The sequence below is a fragment of the Lonchura striata genome, chromosome 5, assembly GCF_050655825.1.
Source record: "Lonchura striata isolate lonStrDom1 chromosome 5, ASM5065582v1, whole genome shotgun sequence".
NCBI classification, from domain to species: domain Eukaryota; kingdom Metazoa; phylum Chordata; class Aves; order Passeriformes; family Estrildidae; genus Lonchura; species Lonchura striata.
In genome coordinates, this window is record NC_140707.1 from 23621614 (window position 1) to 23644140 (window position 22527).

Consider the following 22527-nt stretch of genomic DNA (forward strand, 5'->3'; position numbering starts at 1 on the left):
ATCATTTTAAACCCAGACAATTTCTGTCTCCTACCACAATTTATTCCTGACTGCTTTTTTATTCAGATGAATTCCTTCTGTGATTAGAATGACAAAATACTTCCACATTAATGAGCTAATTAGCTTAATTATATAATTTTGCTGTATTTTTAATCTCATGTGGAATCTCTTGCAGATATAATTACTAAGTCACAATTACAGGATTCTGTTACATTTTTTCCTTCTTTGGAACATGTTTTTGTTCTAGAGATTTGCTTACATAGACTGTCTTGTTAGTCCCTTGCTGCTTTGAATGCTAAAAAATAAAATTAATCTCAAACAATAGAGAAGACCAGAAGGCTTAAAAGTCCAGATTTTTTTATTCAAGAGGTGGGATACTGTACATAGTTCCACTATTTGTCAGACATCTGCAGCCTGATACCTCAAGTTGAAGGTTCCAGTTTTATTGAACTATGAACAAAACAATTAGTGACTCTGTTTATGCTGTTTTCTTCAAGGTCCAAGTTTGTCCAATACTTAGCATAAGAAAGCATTAAAGTCTGATGATTTTATAAATGCATTAAGGTCTATAAAATTTTCATGCACAAAACTGAATGGAATAATACAGCCAAGCAAAACAGTTGAGATTATATTCAAGCATGTGTTGAAACAGGCCAGACCCTGAAGAGGAATAATTCAGCAATTTTCTTTACTGGGTTGTTTTATGACTCCTGACAGTATAATGAAATTTTAGCAATTTAACAGAATTTAAAAGAATGTTAATTAACAAGGACCTGTCTTACTGATTTAAGGTCAATAAAATGGATATCTGAAAGACCTGGAAATGAGGAAAGCTCACTGAAAGACTCTGCTCATTTTTTTCTCCTCTCTCCCTCCCAATAAATGACCTGATTCAGACTGATTTTGATCTTACTAAGAATATATTTATGTATCTGATGCTCATGCATTAAGTCAAACTTCTCTGAATAAGCAAACCAGCTCCCTAGTTAGATTTAATCTTTAACTCTATTAATAAGCAGAGTCCATAAAATGCTTCTATTTCAATTCAAGACAGAAATTTCAATTAGCAAGTTAAAGACTGAATTGGCATTGAAATATTAGTATGTATTCTTAAGTTTAATGCTATTTCACTGAAGGTGCAGATTTTATAATAAAACTTGATTCAGCATAAAATAAACTTTCTATAGAAATGCTACATATTAAGAAAGTCGCCTTCTGTTTTATTATTAACCTCCAATCTAACTTATATTATAGGATGACAAATTGTACTTGAATAATTGGGTGAAAAAGTGAAATCTGGTAATGTTTGATGAATTCCTGGTAATGTTTGATGAATTCCTATAACTTTATTATTAACACCCCCCCGCCCCCCACCAAACTATACCACTATTCTCTAAATAAACTCATGTAAAAAAAATTAGTACCATAGTTAATTGCACAGTTCTCAAATATTTAAAGCCAAAACCTGGACAGCTATTTCTTGAATGTGATAGTCCATTATCTTTATTTTTGCTTGGATGTGGACATCCAAAATGATGGTGTCTTGGAAAAAAACAATTGCCAAAGACATCTGAGTTTATTTAAATGTATACTTTCTGAACAACTTCTCAATAATTTTTCAGTTTATGCTTTATATATAGCATAAAAATGTTGCTTTAAAAAATTATGCAATTCCATGAACATTTTTTGCAAAACGAATATTTTTTTTTTAATAAATAAAAGGTTTTTTTGCAAAACTAATATAAAGTGTTAGATAATTCATTTTATTTGAAGGGCCATGTAGATTATACATGGCCTAACTGTTGAAATCACATCAGCATCAATATATTCTGTTTGTAAAACATTAAAAATAATAGTTGATGTTTTTACTCTCAAAGTGAAAGCCTGGGTATGAAACATATTTCAGCTGTGGAGGTGCACCTTACTATGTTCTTATCTGGGGTTACACATGTTGGTCCATTTCCAAAGAGTCCCAGTTTGTTCAGATGAGGAGGATGATCCCTTTGATTTAAAAAATAAAATAGTGGAAGCATCTGGATACAGTACCAAAAACCAAAATGCTGCTGCTTCTTCTCATAAAAATATGAGCACAGGAAAGATTTTTGTCCTTACAGCTTCTAAAGAGAGTTTGTGTTTAATTAACTTGATACAATATTTCTGATATTCACCAATAGTTTGTCAAAGATCATCTCATGGATATTTTCCATCACTAGAAATGGGAAATCTCATCTAACAATGGCCTTCCACAGCAACTCCATCCTTACAGGGCTTTCCAGTGCACTGCCTATGCTTTTTAAACTGACAAGCACAACAACCATTAAAGACACCTTATCATACAAGAAGCAACTTACTTTTTATTACTCTTTTCCAGTTTTCTTTCACATGGGCCTGTTTTTTGAGAAATTTAACCAGAAGATGTAAGTTTTAGTAACTCGGTCTTTGCTGCTGCATCATGAAGATCACAGTATTTTAACTTACTTTGAAAGTGACTGCTTTGCTTGATGTGGAATGCAACTGAATCTCTCTTTGTCACTCTTAGACATGACAGATTAACAACACCTAATTGCAAGAATACTGACACCATGCTTAGTGAATACACTTGCACAAGAAGCTTCTTTCATCAGTATATTTTGAATTCCCCCAATAACTGCATTTTGCCATCTCCTTCCGGAGCTTGTTCCCATAACGTCTGGTGGTCTACAAACCACCACAGTTCTCTCTCAGTCTTCAACACTGCAGATGAACAAACACCTTAGCAGCTGATATAGGCTGCATTTAAGAAAGAACACGTAGCACATGGAAAATCAGGAGATGATCCAGGCAGCTCCAGTTGTTGGCTGCAGCACGTTTCCACAGAGTAACCGCAATACTTGCCACCACATGAACTTAGAAAGATAAGACACAATGCTGGTGTTTCTCCCAGCATTGAAGCTGTTCAAAACTTTTGATTTCCCTAAATGAGCCACATTTTATGGATTTTCTGGAGGCAAAATGTTTCTTTAGTTTGTTATTTGCTTGGGGTTTGTTTTTTTGCTAACTGGTTATGTTGTATATACTGCTGTTTCCCTGTTTATTTAAGCATTGATGCACAACTGATAAAAAAGTTGAAGCAGACAATTACTGCCTATGTAATCCTGTCCTTAAATGAATTGAAAAATTAATTTCTCAAACTCTAGTATTCAAAGAAAAGGCAATTCAAAACATGGTATTTGGCCATGAAATTCCTGATGGATATGAATGAAAGAAAAGCAGCAAAAGCAGTAACAACTCAGAACTTGCACACAAAGTCCTCTCCTCCCACCTTTTCTTTCCTATGCTCCACATCTCACCAGCTGTTAGGTAGCAGAGCATTATTCCCTGAACATGGCATCAATTTACTGATTCTTTGATCATACACAAGACCTTCTACACAAATTATCCAAGATTATGATGAGAAAGCCAAAAAGGAGGCTCTAGAAAGCACTAATGCGTCTCATAATTTCCTGTAGTATTACTCCGTCAAAGTTTCTGAATTAGACGACAAATTGATAATTCCTTTCCCCATGAAAAAAAAAATCAAGGATTATAGTCAGGGCAGGTTTACACGCAATAACAATCAGATCTGATTGTTATTGATTTGATGCTTAACAGTATGAAGTGCTTGAAAAGAAACTTTAAAGTGGATTTCCTAGAATTTACCTAACATATCTGTCCTGATTCAAAAGAAAGAACAAAAAGGTTTCACGAAGTGAAGAGTTGGCCAACTATGCCAAAAGTTATTAAACAGATCCAAAAGCTGTTGACACAGTGAGAAACTAAGGGAATGGAAGCACTACATTATGAAAGATAACCAATTATCTGTATTTCATGTAGGTGAAAAACCTAAGAAAAAGGTGATTTAAGGGGAAAACAATAGCAAATCTCAACAGAGTTGATCTCTGTGCATATCAAGAGTACAGGTCAATGGCAAAAAAAAAAAAAAATTGGTAGTAAAAACAAAAGGCAATAATAAAAACAAACAAAAAATTAAAATGGATGTGGCAAGATTTAGACAGCTTGTGGATGTGGGGGTCAAAAGCAATAGGCTGAAGAGGATGCCAGAATTCCAGCTTTGACTCATTGTTATTAGTTTTTCTAGTTAAAATACCCTAGAAGAAAGAACAGACAATGAAAACATAAGACAGTATATAGAAAATTAAATTATTATTAATTTAGTAATTAAAAAATAGAAAACTCAGATGTTTGTTTCTGTATAGAGATCATAAATATGTTACACAGGCTATCTATCACAACGTGCCTCAAGTACCAACCAGTTCAAGAGAGGCAGGACGTTCAAGAGAACCAAGGGCTGTCTCCTGCACTTGGGCCACAAGAACCCCTGCAGCTCCAGGCCAGTCCTTGCTTCCTGCTGGGCTCTGGGTGAGGCTCCAGCTCCCTCCTGTGCCAGGGTCACTTGCTCCAGCTGGCGCTGCCACCAAGGCCTGGGGCTCACCCCTGGCATTGCTGGGCAGCCTCAAGCATTCACTGAGCACCATTGCCGTCTCTGGGCCTGCACTGTGCTCCAAGTGCCAAGATGCCAGAGACATCAAAGAAAAAGAAGAAGCAGCCCCTTGGGATGGTCAGAAAGTTAAGCAGCAACCATGGGCCAAGCCTCTTCTCCTGCCTAGAGGCAACTTTCTGATGAGACAGTGCCAGAGCATTTGCGGAGATGAGAAGGGCAGGAGAGAGCAAATGCCAAGCAAGATTTTATGCTGTGCCAAGGGAAGTGTGGGTTGGACATTAGGAAGAACTTTTGCCCAGAGAGGGGCATCATGGATGGGAATGGGCTGCCTGGGGCAGTGGTGGGGTCCCCATTGTGGGAGGGGTTCAAGGAAAGGCTGGGCGTGGCCCTCAGGGCTCTGCTGGGGTTGCCATGTTGGGGAAGGGTCCCCAGCTGGGCTCAGTGATGTCACAGGGCTCTCCCAAGGCAATTGATTCCACGGTTCTGTGACATCACAGCCTCTGGGGCCGGCAGGGTGGCGCGGAACTGTCCCCAGCCCAGAGCAGGATCCGCAGTTGCTGCGGAGACACGGCCAGAGTGGTGCTGCGGTGGCAGCTCAAGCTACAGCAGCACCATGGCTGGCTACGGCTCCTGCTGGCTCCTGGGCGCCTGTGTGCTCCTGATGCTGGTGCAGCCCCTCAGCCCTTCCAGCAAACCTGAGGGGGACCTGGGCACCTTGAAGGAGCTTCCCCAGGTTACAGAGCAGCAGGTCGCCAGCCCCGAGACGACCCCTTGGTGGGTCACGGCGGTGGCAGAGGCTTTGGTGTCCACAGTGGTGCAGATGGTGCTGACGGCCGTTGTCCACAGCCTGGGCGGAAGGCTCTGGAGATGGTGGAGAAAGGTGAGGGAGGGGTGTCAGGCAGCTGGGATTGGGGCAGGGCTAAGCATGAAAGATGGCCTTGAATCAAGGCTGCATCGGGTGAGGCACGAGAGCCTCCATGGAGGAGAAAAGCCGGTCAGATCCCAAGAGTCCTGGCCCTCTTGGGCAGCACTTTGCCCAAGGCCCCAGGGCAGAGGGGGACTTGCGGCCCAGGGAGGGAATCAGGGCCAGGGGCTGAGCCCCAGGCACACCAGGCTGAGCTGCTCAGAGCTCTTCCCCCTGCAGCCTCAGCCCTGGGCAGCCTGGCCAGGCCAGAGTGTCTCCTGGGGCGTCCAAAGTGATGGCAAGAGGGCTCAGCCCCACGCTCTCCCCGTTCTGTGTCTTGCAGGAGAAGCGCCAGAGCCCCTCGCTCTCTGCAGGGCGGTGCTGCTGCCAGGGACGCGGCTGCAGCAAGGAGCTGCTGCAGCTGCAGAGGCAGAGCCGTGCCCTGATGCGGCTGTGCCTGCGCCTCAGCTCTCGGCAGAGGCGCCGGCAGGAGAGAGCGGCAAAATGAAGCTTTTGGAAGAGGAGGCGGCTGCACTTCTCCCCTCAGCTCGGAGGTCCCCAGCTCCAGCTCGCCTCTGGGCTGGCAGAGCCGAGCAAGGGGATGTGAGAGCAGTGCTCAGCCTGGGCACTGCCACGTCCCCCACCTTAGGTTTTAGATAAGATCCCGTTTTTTATTCATAGCCTCCCATAGTTTAGCCCTTAGTTCCCCAAAACCTTTTTCCCAAGATGTAGTTTTTCTTAGCATTCTAGTTGTTAGATGTTGTCAAGTTGTTTTAGGTATGAGGTTATCCCCAAGTAGGTTTCCCAATCCATAGCTATAGATGTTTAGAGTAGTTCATTTGAATAAAGTTCAGCTTTTATTCCACATTGTTGTTTTATTTTCTTGATATTGCATCCACGTAGGGGCAGAGTGACTGATGGTCATACGTGTTAGTTCCAGCCAAGCTGGAATGGAAAGCCTGAGTGTCCCAGCAGGGCTTGAGAGAGTATGGAGGGCATCTGGAAAGAAAAGGGGGTGGGTAGGATCCGCCTGCCTACAACTTCCAAGGAATCTTTGCTTATGCTGGGGGACCAAAAGGTAGAGGAAGGTGTGTGGGGTGGCCTGAGAAGGTGCTTGCAGGACCAGTGAATGTCTCTGGGCCAGCTTAGAAGTGGCTCCTGATCAGGCTCAGGCTGTGCCAGACATTGGTGCTGCATCCCTCCTGTTGATGCCCCTGGGTGCAGGAAGTGTTTCCCAGAGATCAGTGCAGCAGGGCCCAGTCCTGTTGCATCTCTGTCCTGAGTGTGTGGTTGAGGGTCTGAGTATCCCATGAGGAAATGGGTGAGGGCACCAATTGGGCTGGGAGCGTGGCGTGCTGGAGGGTGGGAAGGCTCTGCAGGGGCACCTGGCCAGGCTGACTGGGCCGAGAGCAGTGGCAGGACGTTCAAGAGAACCAAGGGCTGTCTCCTGCACTTGGTCCACAAGAACCCCTGCAGCTCCAGGCCAGTCCTTGCTTCCTGCTGGGCTCTGGGTGAGGCTCCAGCTCCCTCCTGTGCCAGGGTCACTTGCACCAGCTGGCGCTGCCACCAAGGCCTGGGGCTCACCCCTGGCATTGCTGGGCAGCCTCAAGCATTCACTGAGCACCATTGCCGTCTCTGGGCCTGCACTGTGCTCCAAGTGCCAGGATGCCAGAGACATCAAAGAATAAGAAGAAGCAGCCCCTTGGGATGGTCAGAAAGTTGAGCAGCAACCATGGGCCAAGCCTCTTCTCCTGCCTAGAGGCAACTTTCTGATGAGGCAGTGCCCGAGCATTCGCGGAGATGGGAAGGACAAGAGAGAGCAACAGCCAAACAAGATTTTAAGCTGTGCCAAGGGACGTGTGGGTTGGACATTAGGAAGAACTTTTGCCCAGAGAGGGGCATCATAGATGGGAATGGGCTGCCTGGGGCAGTGGTGGGGTCCCCATTGTGGGAGGGGTTCAAGGAAAGGCTGGGCGTGGCCCTCAGGGCTCTGCTGGGGTTGCCATGTTGGGGAAGGGTCCCCAGCTGGGCTCAGTGATGTCACAGGGCTCTCCCAAGGCAATTGATTCCATGGTTCTGTGACATCACAGCCTCTGGGGCCGGCAGGGTGGCGCGGAACTGTCCCCAGCCCAGAGCAGGATCCGCAGTTGCTGCGGAGACACGGCCAGAGTGGTGCTGCGGTGGCAGCTCAAGCTACAGCAGCACCATGGCTGGCTACGGCTCCTGCTGGCTCCTGGGCGCCTGCGTGCTCCTGATGCTGGTGCAGCCCCTCAGCCCTTCCAGCAAACCTGAGGGGGACCTGGGCACCTTGAAGGAGCTTCCCCAGGTCACGGAGCAGCAGGTCGCCAGCCCTGAGAAGACCCCCTGGTGGGTCAAGGCGGTGGCAGAGGCTTTGGTGGCCTCAGTGGTGGAGATGGTGCTGACGGCCATTGTCCACAGCCTGGGCGGAAGGCTCTGGAGATGGTGGAGAAAGGTGAGGGAGGGGTGTCAGGCAGCTGGGATTGGGGCAGTACTAAGCATGAAAGATGGCCTTGAATCAAGGCTGCATCGGGTGAGGCACGAGAGCCTCCATGGAGGAGAAAAGCCGGTCAGATCCCAAGGGTCCTGGCCCTCTTGGGCAGCACTTTGCCCAAGGCCCCAGGGCAGAGGGGGACTTGCGGCCCAGGGAGGGAATCAGGGCCAGGGGCTGAGCCCCAGGCACACCAGGCTGAGCTGCTCAGAGCTCTTCCCCCTGCAGCCTCAGCCCGGGGCAGCCGGGCCAGGCCAGAGTGTCTCCTGGGGCGTCCAAAGTGATGGCAAGAGGGTCCAGCCCCACGCTCTCCCCGTTCTGTGTCTTGCAGGAGAAGCGCCAGAGCCCCTCGCTCTCTGCAGGGCGGTGCTGCTGCCAGGGACGCGGCTGCAGCAAGGAGCTGCTGCAGCTGCAGAGGCAGAGCCGTGCCCTGATGCGGCTGTGCCTGCGCCTCAGCTCTCGGCAGAGGCGCCGGTAGGAGAGAGCGGCAAAATGGGGCCTTTGGAAGAGGAGGCGGCTGCACTTCTCCCCTCAGCTCGGAGGTCCCCAGCTCCAGCTCGCCTCTGGGCTGGCAGAGCCAAGCAAGGGGATGTGAGAGCAGTGCTCAGCCTGGGCACTGCCACGTCCCCCACATTAGGTTTTAGATAAGATCCCATGTTTTATACATAGCCTCCCATAGTTTAGCCCTTAGTTCCCCAAAACCTTTTTCCCAAGATGTAGTTTTTCTTAGCATTCAAGTTGTTAGATGTTGTCAAGTTGTTTTAGGTATGAGGTTATCCCCATGTAGGTTTCCCAATCCATAGCTATAGATGTTTAGAGTAGTTCATTTGAATAAAGTTCAGCTTTTTTTTCATCTTGTTGTTTTATTTTCTTGATATTGCACCCACGTAGAGGCAGCATGACTGATGGTAATAAATGGTAGTTCAAGCCAAACTGGAAAGGAAAGCCTGAGTGTCCCAGCAGGTCTTGAGAGAGTATGGAGGGCATCTGGAAAGAAAAGGGGGTGGGCAGGATCAACCTGCCTACAACTTCCAAAAAATCTTTGCTTATGCTGGGGGCCCCAAAAGGTGGAGGAAGGTGTGTGTGGTGGCCTGAGAAGGTGCTTGCAGGACCAGTGAATCTCTCTGGGCCGGCTTAGAAGTGGCTCATGATCAGGCTCAGGCTGTGCCGGACATTGGTGCTGCATCCCTCCTGTTGATGGCCCTGGGCGCAGGAAGTGTTTCCCAGTGATCAGTGCAGCAGGGCCCAGTCCTGTTGCATCTCTGTCCAGAGTGTGTGGTTGAGGGTCTGAGTATCCCATGAGGAAATGGGTGAGGGCACCAATTGGGCTGGGAGCGTGGCGTGCTGGAGGGTGGGAAGGCTCTGCAGGGGCACCTGGCCAGGCTGGCTGGGCCGAGAGCAGTGGCAGGACGTTCAAGAGAACCAAGGGCTGTCTCCTGCACTTGGGCCACAAGAACCCCTGCAGCTCCAGGCCAGTCCTTGCTTCCTGCAGGGCTCTGGGTGAGGCTCCAGCTCCGTCCTGTGCCAGGGTCACTTGCTCCACCTGGCGCTCCCACCAAGGCCTGGGGCTCACCCCTGGCATTGCTGGGCAGCCTCAATCGTTCACTGAGCACCATTACCATCTCTGGGCCTGCACTGTGCTCCAAGTGCCAAATTGCCAGAGACATCAAAGAATAAGAAGAAGCAGTGCCTTGGGATGGTCAGAAAGTTGAGCAGCAACCATGGGCCAAGCCTCTTCTCCTGCCTAGAGGCAACTTTCGGATGAGGCAGTGCCAGAGCATTCGCGGAGATGGGAAGGACAAGAGAGAGCAAATGCCATGCAAGATTTTAAGCTGTGCCAAGGGACGTGTGGGTTGGACATTAGGAAGAGCTTTTGCCCAGAGAGGGGCATCATGGATGGGAATGGGCTGCCTGGGCCAGTGGTGGGGTCCCCATTGTGGGAGGGGTTCAAGGAAAGGCTGGGCGTGGCCCTCAGGACTCTGCTGGGGTTGCCATGTTGGGGAAGGGTCCCCAGCTGGGCTCAGTGATGTCACAGGGCTCTCCCAAGGCAATTGATTCCACGGTTCTGTGACATCACAGCCTCTGGGGCCGGCAGGGTGGCACGGAACTGTCCCCAGCCCAGAGCAGGATCCGCAGTTGCTGCGGAGACACGGCCAGAGTGGTGCTGCGGTGGCAGCTCAAGCTACAGCAGCACCATGGCTGGCTACGGCTCCTGCTGGCTCCTGGGCGCCTGCATGCTCCTGATGCTGGTGCAGCCCCTCAGCCCTTCCAGCAAACCTGAGGGGGACCTGGGCACCTTGAAGGAGCTTCCCCAGGTCACGGAGCAGCAGGTCGCCAGCCTTGAGACGACCCCCTGGTGGGTCAAGGCGGTGGCAGAGGCTTTGGTGGCCTCAGTGGTGGAGATGGTGCTGACGGCCATTGTCCACAGCCTGGGCGGAAGGCTCTGGAGATGGTGGAGAAAGGTGAGGGAGGGGTGTCAGGCAGCTGGGATTGGGGCAGGGCTAAGCATGAAAGATGGCCTTGAATCAAGGCTGCACCGGGTGAGGCACGAGAGCCTCCATGGAGGAGAAAAGCCGGTCAGATCCCAAGGGTCCTGGCCCTCTTGGGCAGCACTTTGCCCAAGGCCCCAGGGCAGAGGGGGACTTGCGGCCCAGGGAGGGAATCAGGGCCAGGGGCTGAGCCCCAGGCACACCAGGCTGAGTTGCTCAGAGCTCTTCCCCCTGCAGCCTCAGCCCGGGGCAGCCGGGCCAGGCCAGAATGTCTCCTGGGGCGTCCAAAGTGATGGCAAGAGGGCTCAGCCCCACGCTCTCCCCGTTCTGTGTCTTGCAGGAGAAGCGCCAGAGCCCCTCGCTCTCTGCAGGGCGGTGCTGCTGCCAGGGACGCGGCTGCAGCAAGGAGCTGCTGCAGCTGCAGAGGCAGAGCCGTGCCCTGATGCGGCTGTGCCTGCGCCTCAGCTCTCGGCAGAGGCGCCGGCAGGAGAGAGCGGCAAAATGGGGCCTGTGGAAGAGGAGGCGGCTGCACTTCTCCCCTCAGCTCGGAGGTCCCCAGCTCCAGCTCGCCTCTGGGCTGGCAGAGCCGAGCAAGGGGATGTGAGAGCAGTGCTCAGCCTGGGCACTGCCACGTCCCCCACATTATGTTTTAGATAAGATCCCGTTTTTTATTCATAGCCTCCCATAGTTTAGCCCTTAGTTCCCCAAAACCTTTTTCCCAAGATGTAGTTTTTCTTAGCATTCAAGTTGTTAGATGTTGTCAAGTTGTTTTAGGTATGAGGTTATCCCCATGTAGGATTCCCAATCCATAGCTATAGATGTTTAGAGTAGTTCATTTGAATAAAGTTCAGCTTTTATTCCACATTGTTGTTTTATTTTCTTGATATTGCATCCACGTAGGGGCAGAGTGACTGATGGTCATACGTGGTAGTTCCAGCCAAGCTGGAATGGAAAGTCTGAGTGTCCCAGCAGGGCTTGAGAGAGTATGGAGGGCATCTGGAAAGAAAAGGGGGGGGGCAGGATCCACCGCCTACTTCTTCCAAGGAGTCTTTGCTTATGCTGGGGCCCCAAAAGGTGGAGGAAGGTGTGTGGGGTGGCCTGAGAAGGTGCTTGCAGGACCAGTGAATCTCTCTGGGCTGGCTTAAAAGTGGCTCCTGGCCAGGCTCAGGCTGTGCCAGACATTGGTGCTGCATCCCTCCTGTTGATGCCCCTGGGTGCAGGAAGTGTTTCCCAGGGATCAGTGCAGCAGGGCCCAGTCCTGTTGCATCTCTGTCCTGAGTGTGTGGTTGAGGGTCTGAGTATCCCATGAGGAAATGGGTGAGGGCACCAATTGGGCTGGGAGCGTGGCGTGCTGGAGGGTGGGAAGGCTCTGCAGGGGCACCTGGCCAGGCTGGCTGGGCCGAGAGCAGTGGCAGGACGTTCAAGAGAACCAAGGGCTGTCTCCTGCACTTGGGCCACAAGAACCCCTGCAGCTCCAGGCCAGTCCTTGCTTCCTGCTGGGCTCTGGGTGAGGCTCCAGCTCCCTCCTGTGCCAGGGTCACTTGCTCCACCTGGCGCTGCCACCAAGGCCTGGGGCTCACCCCTGGCATTGCTGGGCAGCCTCAAGCATTCACTGATCACCATTGCCGTCTCTGGGCCTGCACTGTGCTCCAAGTGCCAAATTGCCAGAGACATCAAAGAAAAAGAAGAAGCAGCCCCTTGGGATGGTCAGAAAGTTAAGCAGCAACCATGGGCCAAGCCTCTTCTCCTGCCTAGAGGCAACTTTCTGATGAGACAGTGCCTGAGCATTGTCGGAGATGGGAAGGACAAGAGAGAGCAAATGCCAAGCAAGATTTTAAGCTGTGCCAAGGGACGTGTGGGTTGGACATTAGGAAGAGCTTTTGCCCAGAGAGGGGCATCATGGATGGGAATGGGCTGCCTGGGGCAGTGGTGGGGTCCCCATTGTGGGAGGGGTTCAAGGAAAGGCTGGGCGTGGCCCTCAGGGCTCTGCTGGGGTTGCCATGTTGGGGAAGGGTCCCCAGCTGGGCTCAGTGATGTCACAGGGCTCTCCCAAGGCAATTGATTCCACGGTTCTGTGACATCACAGCCTCTGGGGCCGGCAGGGTGGCGCGGAACTGTCCCCAACCCAGAGCTGGATCCGCAGTTGCTGCGGAGACACGGCCAGAGTGTTGCTGCGGTGGCAGCTCAAGCTACAGCAGCACCATGGCTGGCTACGGCTCCTGCTGGCTCCTGGGCGCCTGCATGCTCCTGATGCTGGTGCAGCCCCTCAGCCCTTCCAGCAAACCTGAGGGGGACCTGGGCACCTTGAAGGAGCTTCCCCAGGTCACGGAGCAGCAGGTCGCCAGCCTTGAGACGACCCCCTGGTGGGTCATGGCAGTGGGAAAGGCTTTGGTCGCCTCAGTGGTGGAGATGGTGCTGACGGCCATTGTCCACAGCCTGGGCGGAAGGCTCTGGAGATGGTGGAGAAAGGTGAGGGAGGGGTGTCAGGCAGCTGGGATTGGGGCAGGGCTAGGTATGAAAGATGGCCTTGAATCAAGGCTGCATCGGGTGAGGCACGAGAGCCTCCATGGAGGAGAAAAGCTGGTCAGATCCCAAGGGTCCTGGCCCTCTTGGGCAGCACTTTGCCCAAGGCCCCAAGGCAGAGGGGGACTTGCGGCCCAGGGAGGGAATCAGGGCCAGGGGCTGAGCCCCAGGCACACCAGGCTGAGTTGCTCAGAGCTCTTCCCCCTGCAGCCTCAGCCCGGGGCAGCCGGGCCAGGCCAGAATGTGTTTTGGGGCATCCAAAGTGATGGCAAGAGGGCTCAGCCCCACGCTCTCCCCGTTCTGTGTCTTGCAGGAGAAGCGCCAGAGCCCCTCGCTCTCTGCAGGGCGGTGCTGCTGCCAGGGACGCGGCTGCAGCAAGGAGCTGCTGCAGCTGCAGAGGCAGAGCCGTGCCCTGATGCGGCTGTGCCTGCACCTCAGCTCTCGGCAGAGGCGCCGGCAGGAGAGAGCGGCAAAATGAAGCTTTTGGAAGAGGAGGCGGCTGCACTTCTCCCCTCAGCTCGGAGGTCCCCAGCTCCAGCTCGCCTCTGGGCTGGCAGAGCCGAGCAAGGGGATGTGAGAGCAGTGCTCAGCCTGGGCACTGCCACGTCCCCCACATTAGGTTTTAGATAAGATCCCGTTTTTTATTCATAGCCTCCCATAGTTTAGCCCTTAGTTCCCCAAAACCTTTTTCCTAAGATGTAGTTTTTCTTAGCATTCAAGTTGTTAGATGTTGTCAAGTTGTTTTAGGTATGAGGTTATCCCCATGTAGGTTTCCCAATCCATAGCTATAGATGTTTAGAGTAGTTCATTTGAATAAAGTTCAGCTTTTATTCCACATTGTTGTTTTATTTTCTTGATATTGCATCCACGTAGGGGCAGAGTGACTGATGGTCATACGTGGTAGTTCCAGCCAAGCTGGAATGGAAAGCCTGAGTGTCCCAGCAGGGCTTGAGAGAGTATGGAGGGCATCTGGAAAGAAAAGGGGGGGGGCAGGATCCACCGCCTACTTCTTCCAAGGAGTCTTTGCTTATGCTGGGGCCCCAAAAGGTGGAGGAAGGTGTGTGGGGTGGCCTGAGAAGGTGCTTGCAGGACCAGTGAATCTCTCTGGGCTGGCTTAAAAGTGGCTCCTGGCCAGGCTCAGGCTGTGCCAGACATTGGTGCTGCATCCCTCCTGTTGATGCCCCTGGGTGCAGGAAGTGTTTCCCAGGGATCAGTGCAGCAGGGCCCAGTCCTGTTGCATCTCTGTCCTGAGTGTGTGGTTGAGGGTCTGAGTATCCCATGAGGAAATGGGTGAGGGCACCAATTGGGCTGGGAGCGTGGCGTGCTGGAGGGTGGGAAGGCTCTGCAGGGGCACCTGGCCAGGCTGGCTGGGCCGAGAGCAGTGGCAGGACGTTCAAGAGAACCAAGGGCTGTCTCCTGCACTTGGGCCACAAGAACCCCTGCAGCTCCAGGCCAGTCCTTGCTTCCTGCTGGGCTCTGGGTGAGGCTCCAGCTCCCTCCTGTGCCAGGGTCACTTGCTCCAGCTGGCGCTGCCACCATGGCCTGGGGCTCACCCCTGGCATTGCTGGGCAGCCTCAAGCATTCACTGAGCACCATTGCCGTCTCTGGGCCTGCACTGTGCTCCAAGTGCCAAGATGCCAGAGACATCAAAGAAAAAGAAGAAGCAGCCCCTTGGGATGGTCAGAAAGTTAAGCAGCAACCATGGGCCAAGCCTCTTCTCCTGCCTAGAGGCAACTTTCTGATGAGACAGTGCCAGAGCATTCGCGGAGATGAGAAGGGCAGGAGAGAGCAAATGCCAAGCAAGATTTTAAGCTGTGCCAAGGGAAGTGTGGGTTGGACATTAGGAAGAACTTTTGCCCAGAGAGGGGCATCATGGATGGGAATGGGCTGCCTGGGGCAGTGGTGGGGTCCCCATTGTGGGAGGGGTTCAAGGAAAGGCTGGGCGTGGCCCTCAGGGCTCTGCTGGGGTTGCCATGTTGGGGAAGGGTCCCCAGCTGGGCTCAGTGATGTCACAGGGCTCTCCCAAGGCAATTGATTCCACGGTTCTGTGACATCACAGCCTCTGGGGCCGGCAGGGTGGCGCGGAACTGTCCCCAGCCCAGAGCAGGATCCGCAGTTGCTGCGGAGACACGGCCAGAGTGGTGCTGCGGTGGCAGCTCAAGCTACAGCAGCACCATGGCTGGCTACGGCTCCTGCTGGCTCCTGGGCGCCTGCGTGCTCCTGATGCTGGTGCAGCCCCTCAGCCCTTCCAGCAAACCTGAGGGGGACCTGGGCACCTTGAAGGAGCTTCCCCAGGTCACGGAGCAGCAGGTCGCCAGCCCTGAGACGACCCCCTGGTGGGTCACGGCGGTGGCAAAGGCTTTGGTCGCCTCAGTGGTGGAGATGGTGCTGACAGCCATTGTCCACAGCCTGGGCGGAAGGCTCTGGAGATGGTGGAGAAAGGTGAGGGAGGGGTGTCAGGCAGCTGGGATTGGGGCAGGGCTAAGTATGAAAGATGGCCTTGAATCAAGGCTGCATCGGGTGAGGCACGAGAGCCTCCATGGAGGAGAAAAGCCGGTCAGATCCCAAGGGTCCTGGCCCTCTTGGGCAGCACTTTGCCCAAGGCCCCAGGGCAGAGGGGGACTTGCGGCCCAGGGAGGGAATCAGGGCCAGGGGCTGAGCCCCAGGCACACCAGGCTGAGCTGCTCAGAGCTCTTCCCCCTGCAGCCTCAGCCCTGGGCAGCCGGGCCAGGCCAGAGTGTCTTTTGGGGCGTCCAAAGTGATGGCAAGAGGGCTCAGCCTCACGCTCTCCCCGTTCTGTGTCTTGCAGGAGAAGCGCCAGAGCCCCTCGCTCTCTGCAGGGCGGTGCTGCTGCCAGGGACGCGGCTGCAGCAAGGAGCTGCTGCAGCTGCAGAGGCAGAGCCGTGCCCTGATGCGGCTGTGCCTGCACCTCAGCTCTCGGCAGAGGCGCCGGCAGGAGAGAGCGGCAAAATGAAGCTTTTGGAAGAGGAGGCGGCTGCACTTCTCCCCTCAGCTCGGAGGTCCCCAGCTCCAGCTCACCTCTGGGCTGGCAGAGCCGAGCAAGGGGATGTGAGAGCAGTGCTCAGCCTGGGCACTGCCACGTCCCCCACATTAGGTTTTAGATAAGATCCCGTTTTTTATTCATAGCCTCCCATAGTTTAGCCCTTAGTTCCCCAAAACCTTTTTCCTAAGATGTAGTTTTTCTTAGCATTCTAGTTGTTAGATGTTGTCAAGTTGTTTTAGGTATGAGGTTATCCCCATGTAGGTTTCCCAATCCATAGCTATAGATGTTTAGAGTAGTTCATTTGAATAAAGTTCAGCTTTTATTCCACATTGTTGTTTTATTTTCTTGATATTGCATCCACGTAGGGGCAGAGTGACTGATGGTCATACGTGGTAGTTCCAGCCAAGCTGGAATGGAAAGTCTGAGTGTCCCAGCAGGGCTTGAGAGAGTATGGAGGGCATCTGGAAAGAAAAGGGGGTGGGCAGGATCAACCTGCCTACAACTTCCAAAAAATCTTTGCTTATGCTGGGGCCCCAAAAGGTGGAGGAAGGTGTGTGGGGTGGCCTGAGAAGGTGCTTGCAGGACCAGTGAATCTCTCTGGGCTGGCTTAAAAGTGGCTCCTGGCCAGGCTCAGGCTGTGCCAGACATTGGTGCTGCATCCCTCCTGTTGATGCCCCTGGGTGCAGGAAGTGTTTCCCAGGGATCAGTGCAGCAGGGCCCAGTCCTGTTGCATCTCTGTCCTGAGTGTGTGGTTGAGGGTCTGAGTATCCCATGAGGAAATGGGTGAGGGCACCAATTGGGCTGGGAGCGTGGCGTGCTGGAGGGTGGGAAGGCTCTGCAGGGGCACCTGGCCAGGCTGGCTGGGCCGAGAGCAGTGGCAGGACGTTCAAGAGAACCAAGGGCTGTCTCCTGCACTTGGGCCACAAGAACCCCTGCAGCTCCAGGCCAGTCCTTGCTTCCTGCTGGGCTCTGGGTGAGGCTCCAGCTCCCTCCTGTGCCAGGGTCACTTGCTCCAGCTGGCGCTGCCACCATGGCCTGGGGCTCACCCCTGGCATTGCTGGGCAGCCTCAAGCATTCACTGAGCACCATTGCCGTCTCTGGGCCTGCACTGTGCTCCAAGTGCCAAGATGCCAGAGACATCAAAGAAAAAGAAGAAGCAGCCCCTTGGGATGGTCAGAAAGTTAAGCAGCAACCATGGGCCAAGCCTCTTCTCCTGCCTAGAGGCAACTTTCTGATGAGACAGTGCCAGAGCATTCGCGGAGATGAGAAGGGCAGGAGAGAGCAAATGCCAAGCAAGATTTTAAGCTGTGCCAAGGGAAGTGTGGGTTGGACATTAGGAAGAACTTTTGCCCAGAGAGGGGCATCATGGATGGGAATGGGCTGCCTGGGGCAGTGGTGGGGTCCCCATTGTGGGAGGGGTTCAAGGAAAGGCTGGGCGTGGCCCTCAGGGCTCTGCTGGGGTTGCCATGTTGGGGAAGGGTCCCCAGCTGGGCTCAGTGATGTCACAGGGCTCTCCCAAGGCAATTGATTCCACGGTTCTGTGACATCACAGCCTCTGGGGCCGGCAGGGTGGCGCGGAACTGTCCCCAGCCCAGAGCAGGATCCGCAGTTGCTGCGGAGACACGGCCAGAGTGGTGCTGCGGTGGCAGCTCAAGCTACAGCAGCACCATGGCTGGCTACGGCTCCTGCTGGCTCCTGGGCGCCTGCGTGCTCCTGATGCTGGTGCAGCCCCTCAGCCCTTCCAGCAAACCTGAGGGGGACCTGGGCACCTTGAAGGAGCTTCCCCAGGTCACGGAGCAGCAGGTCGCCAGCCCTGAGACGACCCCCTGGTGGGTCACGGCGGTGGCAAAGGCTTTGGTCGCCTCAGTGGTGGAGATGGTGCTGACAGCCATTGTCCACAGCCTGGGCGGAAGGCTCTGGAGATGGTGGAGAAAGGTGAGGGAGGGGTGTCAGGCAGCTGGGATTGGGGCAGGGCTAAGTATGAAAGATGGCCTTGAATCAAGGCTGCATCGGGTGAGGCACGAGAGCCTCCATGGAGGAGAAAAGCCGGTCAGATCCCAAGGGTCCTGGCCCTCTTGGGCAGCACTTTGCCCAAGGCCCCAGGGCAGAGGGGGACTTGCGGCCCAGGGAGGGAATCAGGGCCAGGGGCTGAGCCCCAGGCACACCAGGCTGAGCTGCTCAGAGCTCTTCCCCCTGCAGCCTCAGCCCTGGGCAGCCGGGCCAGGCCAGAGTGTCTTTTGGGGCGTCCAAAGTGATGGCAAGAGGGCTCAGCCTCACGCTCTCCCCGTTCTGTGTCTTGCAGGAGAAGCGCCAGAGCCCCTCGCTCTCTGCAGGGCGGTGCTGCTGCCAGGGACGCGGCTGCAGCAAGGAGCTGCTGCAGCTGCAGAGGCAGAGCCGTGCCCTGATGCGGCTGTGCCTGCACCTCAGCTCTCGGCAGAGGCGCCGGCAGGAGAGAGCGGCAAAATGAAGCTTTTGGAAGAGGAGGCGGCTGCACTTCTCCCCTCAGCTCGGAGGTCCCCAGCTCCAGCTCACCTCTGGGCTGGCAGAGCCGAGCAAGGGGATGTGAGAGCAGTGCTCAGCCTGGGCACTGCCACGTCCCCCACATTAGGTTTTAGATAAGATCCCGTTTTTTATTCATAGCCTCCCATAGTTTAGCCCTTAGTTCCCCAAAACCTTTTTCCTAAGATGTAGTTTTTCTTAGCATTCTAGTTGTTAGATGTTGTCAAGTTGTTTTAGGTATGAGGTTATCCCCATGTAGGTTTCCCAATCCATAGCTATAGATGTTTAGAGTAGTTCATTTGAATAAAGTTCAGCTTTTATTCCACATTGTTGTTTTATTTTCTTGATATTGCATCCACGTAGGGGCAGAGTGACTGATGGTCATACGTGGTAGTTCCAGCCAAGCTGGAATGGAAAGTCTGAGTGTCCCAGCAGGGCTTGAGAGAGTATGGAGGGCATCTGGAAAGAAAAGGGGGTGGGCAGGATCAACCTGCCTACAACTTCCAAAAAATCTTTGCTTATGCTGGGGGCCCCAAAAGGTGGAGGAAGGTGTGTGGGGTGGCCTAAGAAGGTGCTTGCAGGACCAGTGAATCTCTCTGGGCTGGCTTAAAAGTGGCTCCTGGCCAGGCTCAGGCTGTGCCAGACATTGGTGCTGCATCCCTCCTGTTGATGCCCCTGGGTGCAGGAAGTGTTTCCCAGGGATCAGTGCAGCAGGGCCCAGTCCTGTTGCATCTCTGTCCTGAGTGTGTGGTTGAGGGTCTGAGTATCCCATGAGGAAATGGGTGAGGGCACCAATTGGGCTGGGAGCGTGGCGTGCTGGAGGGTGGGAAGGCTCTGCAGGGGCACCTGGCCAGGCTGGCTGGGCCGAGAGCAGTGGCAGGACGTTCAAGAGAACCAAGGGCTGTCTCCTGCACTTGGGCCACAAGAACCCCTGCAGCTCCAGGCCAGTCCTTGCTTCCTGCTGGGCTCTGGGTGAGGCTCCAGCTCCCTCCTGTGCCAGGGTCACTTGCTCCACCTGGCGCTGCCACCAAGGCCTGGGGCTCACCCCTGGCATTGCTGGGCAGCCTCAAGCATTCACTGAGCACCATTGCCGTCTCTGGGCCTGCACTGTGCTCCAAGTGCCAAGATGCCAGAGACATCAAAGAAAAAGAAGAAGCAGCCCCTTGGGATGGTCAGAAAGTTAAGCAGCAACCATGGGCCAAGCCTCTTCTCCTGCCTAGAGGCAACTTTCTGATGAGACAGTGCCAGAGCATTCGCGGAGATGAGAAGGGCAGGAGAGAGCAAATGCCAAGCAAGATTTTAAGCTGTGCCAAGGGAAGTGTGGGTTGGACATTAGGAAGAACTTTTGCCCAGAGAGGGGCATCATGGATGGGAATGGGCTGCCTGGGGCAGTGGTGGGGTCCCCATTGTGGGAGGGGTTCAAGGAAAGGCTGGGCGTGGCCCTCAGGGCTCTGCTGGGGTTGCCATGTTGGGGAAGGGTCCCCAGCTGGGCTCAGTGATGTCACAGGGCTCTCCCAAGGCAATTGATTCCACGGTTCTGTGACATCACAGCCTCTGGGGCCGGCAGGGTGGCGCGGAACTGTCCCCAGCCCAGAGCAGGATCCGCAGTTGCTGCGGAGACACGGCCAGAGTGGTGCTGCGGTGGCAGCTCAAGCTACAGCAGCACCATGGCTGGCTACGGCTCCTGCTGGCTCCTGGGCGCCTGCGTGCTCCTGATGCTGGTGCAGCCCCTCAGCCCTTCCAGCAAACCTGAGGGGGACCTGGGCACCTTGAAGGAGCTTCCCCAGGTCACGGAGCAGCAGGTCGCCAGCCCTGAGACGACCCCCTGGTGGGTCACGGCGGTGGCAAAGGCTTTGGTCGCCTCAGTGGTGGAGATGGTGCTGACAGCCATTGTCCACAGCCTGGGCGGAAGGCTCTGGAGATGGTGGAGAAAGGTGAGGGAGGGGTGTCAGGCAGCTGGGATTGGGGCAGGGCTAAGTATGAAAGATGGCCTTGAATCAAGGCTGCATCGGGTGAGGCACGAGAGCCTCCATGGAGGAGAAAAGCCGGTCAGATCCCAAGGGTCCTGGCCCTCTTGGGCAGCACTTTGCCCAAGGCCCCAGGGCAGAGGGGGACTTGCGGCCCAGGGAGGGAATCAGGGCCAGGGGCTGAGCCCCAGGCACACCAGGCTGAGCTGCTCAGAGCTCTTCCCCCTGCAGCCTCAGCCCTGGGCAGCCGGGCCAGGCCAGAGTGTCTTTTGGGGCGTCCAAAGTGATGGCAAGAGGGCTCAGCCTCACGCTCTCCCCGTTCTGTGTCTTGCAGGAGAAGCGCCAGAGCCCCTCGCTCTCTGCAGGGCGGTGCTGCTGCCAGGGACGCGGCTGCAGCAAGGAGCTGCTGCAGCTGCAGAGGCAGAGCCGTGCCCTGATGCGGCTGTGCCTGCACCTCAGCTCTCGGCAGAGGCGCCGGCAGGAGAGAGCGGCAAAATGAAGCTTTTGGAAGAGGAGGCGGCTGCACTTCTCCCCTCAGCTCGGAGGTCCCCAGCTCCAGCTCACCTCTGGGCTGGCAGAGCCGAGCAAGGGGATGTGAGAGCAGTGCTCAGCCTGGGCACTGCCACGTCCCCCACATTAGGTTTTAGATAAGATCCCGTTTTTTATTCATAGCCTCCCATAGTTTAGCCCTTAGTTCCCCAAAACCTTTTTCCTAAGATGTAGTTTTTCTTAGCATTCTAGTTGTTAGATGTTGTCAAGTTGTTTTAGGTATGAGGTTATCCCCATGTAGGTTTCCCAATCCATAGCTATAGATGTTTAGAGTAGTTCATTTGAATAAAGTTCAGCTTTTATTCCACATTGTTGTTTTATTTTCTTGATATTGCATCCACGTAGGGGCAGAGTGACTGATGGTCATACGTGGTAGTTCCAGCCAAGCTGGAATGGAAAGTCTGAGTGTCCCAGCAGGGCTTGAGAGAGTATGGAGGGCATCTGGAAAGAAAAGGGGGTGGGCAGGATCAACCTGCCTACAACTTCCAAAAAATCTTTGCTTATGCTGGGGGCCCCAAAAGGTGGAGGAAGGTGTGTGGGGTGGCCTGAGAAGGTGCTTGCAGGACCAGTGAATCTCTCTGGGCTGGCTTAAAAGTGGCTCCTGGCCAGGCTCAGGCTGTGCCAGACATTGGTGCTGCATCCCTCCTGTTGATGCCCCTGGGTGCAGGAAGTGTTTCCCAGGGGTCAGTGCAGCAGGGCCCAGTCCTGTTGCATCTCTGTCCTGAGTGTGTGGTTGAGGGTCTGAGTATCCCATGAGGAAATGGGTGAGGGCACCAATTGGGCTGGGAGCGTGGCGTGCTGGAGGGTGGGAAGGCTCTGCAGGGGCACCTGGCCAGGCTGGCTGGGCCGAGAGCAGTGGCAGGACGTTCAAGAGAACCAAGGGCTGTCTCCTGCACTTGGGCCACAAGAACCCCTGCAGCTCCAGGCCAGTCCTTGCTTCCTGCTGGGCTCTGGGTGAGGCTCCAGCTCCCTCCTGTGCCAGGGTCACTTGCTCCACCTGGCGCTGCCACCAAGGCCTGGGGCTCACCCCTGGCATTGCTGGGCAGCCTCAAGCATTCACTGAGCACCATTGCCGTCTCTGGGCCTGCACTGTGCTCCAAGTGCCAAGATGCCAGAGACATCAAAGAAAAAGAAGAAGCAGCCCCTTGGGATGGTCAGAAAGTTAAGCAGCAACCATGGGCCAAGCCTCTTCTCCTGCCTAGAGGCAACTTTCTGATGAGACAGTGCCAGAGCATTCGCGGAGATGAGAAGGGCAGGAGAGAGCAAATGCCAAGCAAGATTTTAAGCTGTGCCAAGGGAAGTGTGGGTTGGACATTAGGAAGAACTTTTGCCCAGAGAGGGGCATCATGGATGGGAATGGGCTGCCTGGGGCAGTGGTGGGGTCCCCATTGTGGGAGGGGTTCAAGGAAAGGCTGGGCGTGGCCCTCAGGGCTCTGCTGGGGTTGCCATGTTGGGGAAGGGTCCCCAGCTGGGCTCAGTGATGTCACAGGGCTCTCCCAAGGCAATTGATTCCACGGTTCTGTGACATCACAGCCTCTGGGGCCGGCAGGGTGGCGCGGAACTGTCCCCAGCCCAGAGCAGGATCCGCAGTTGCTGCGGAGAC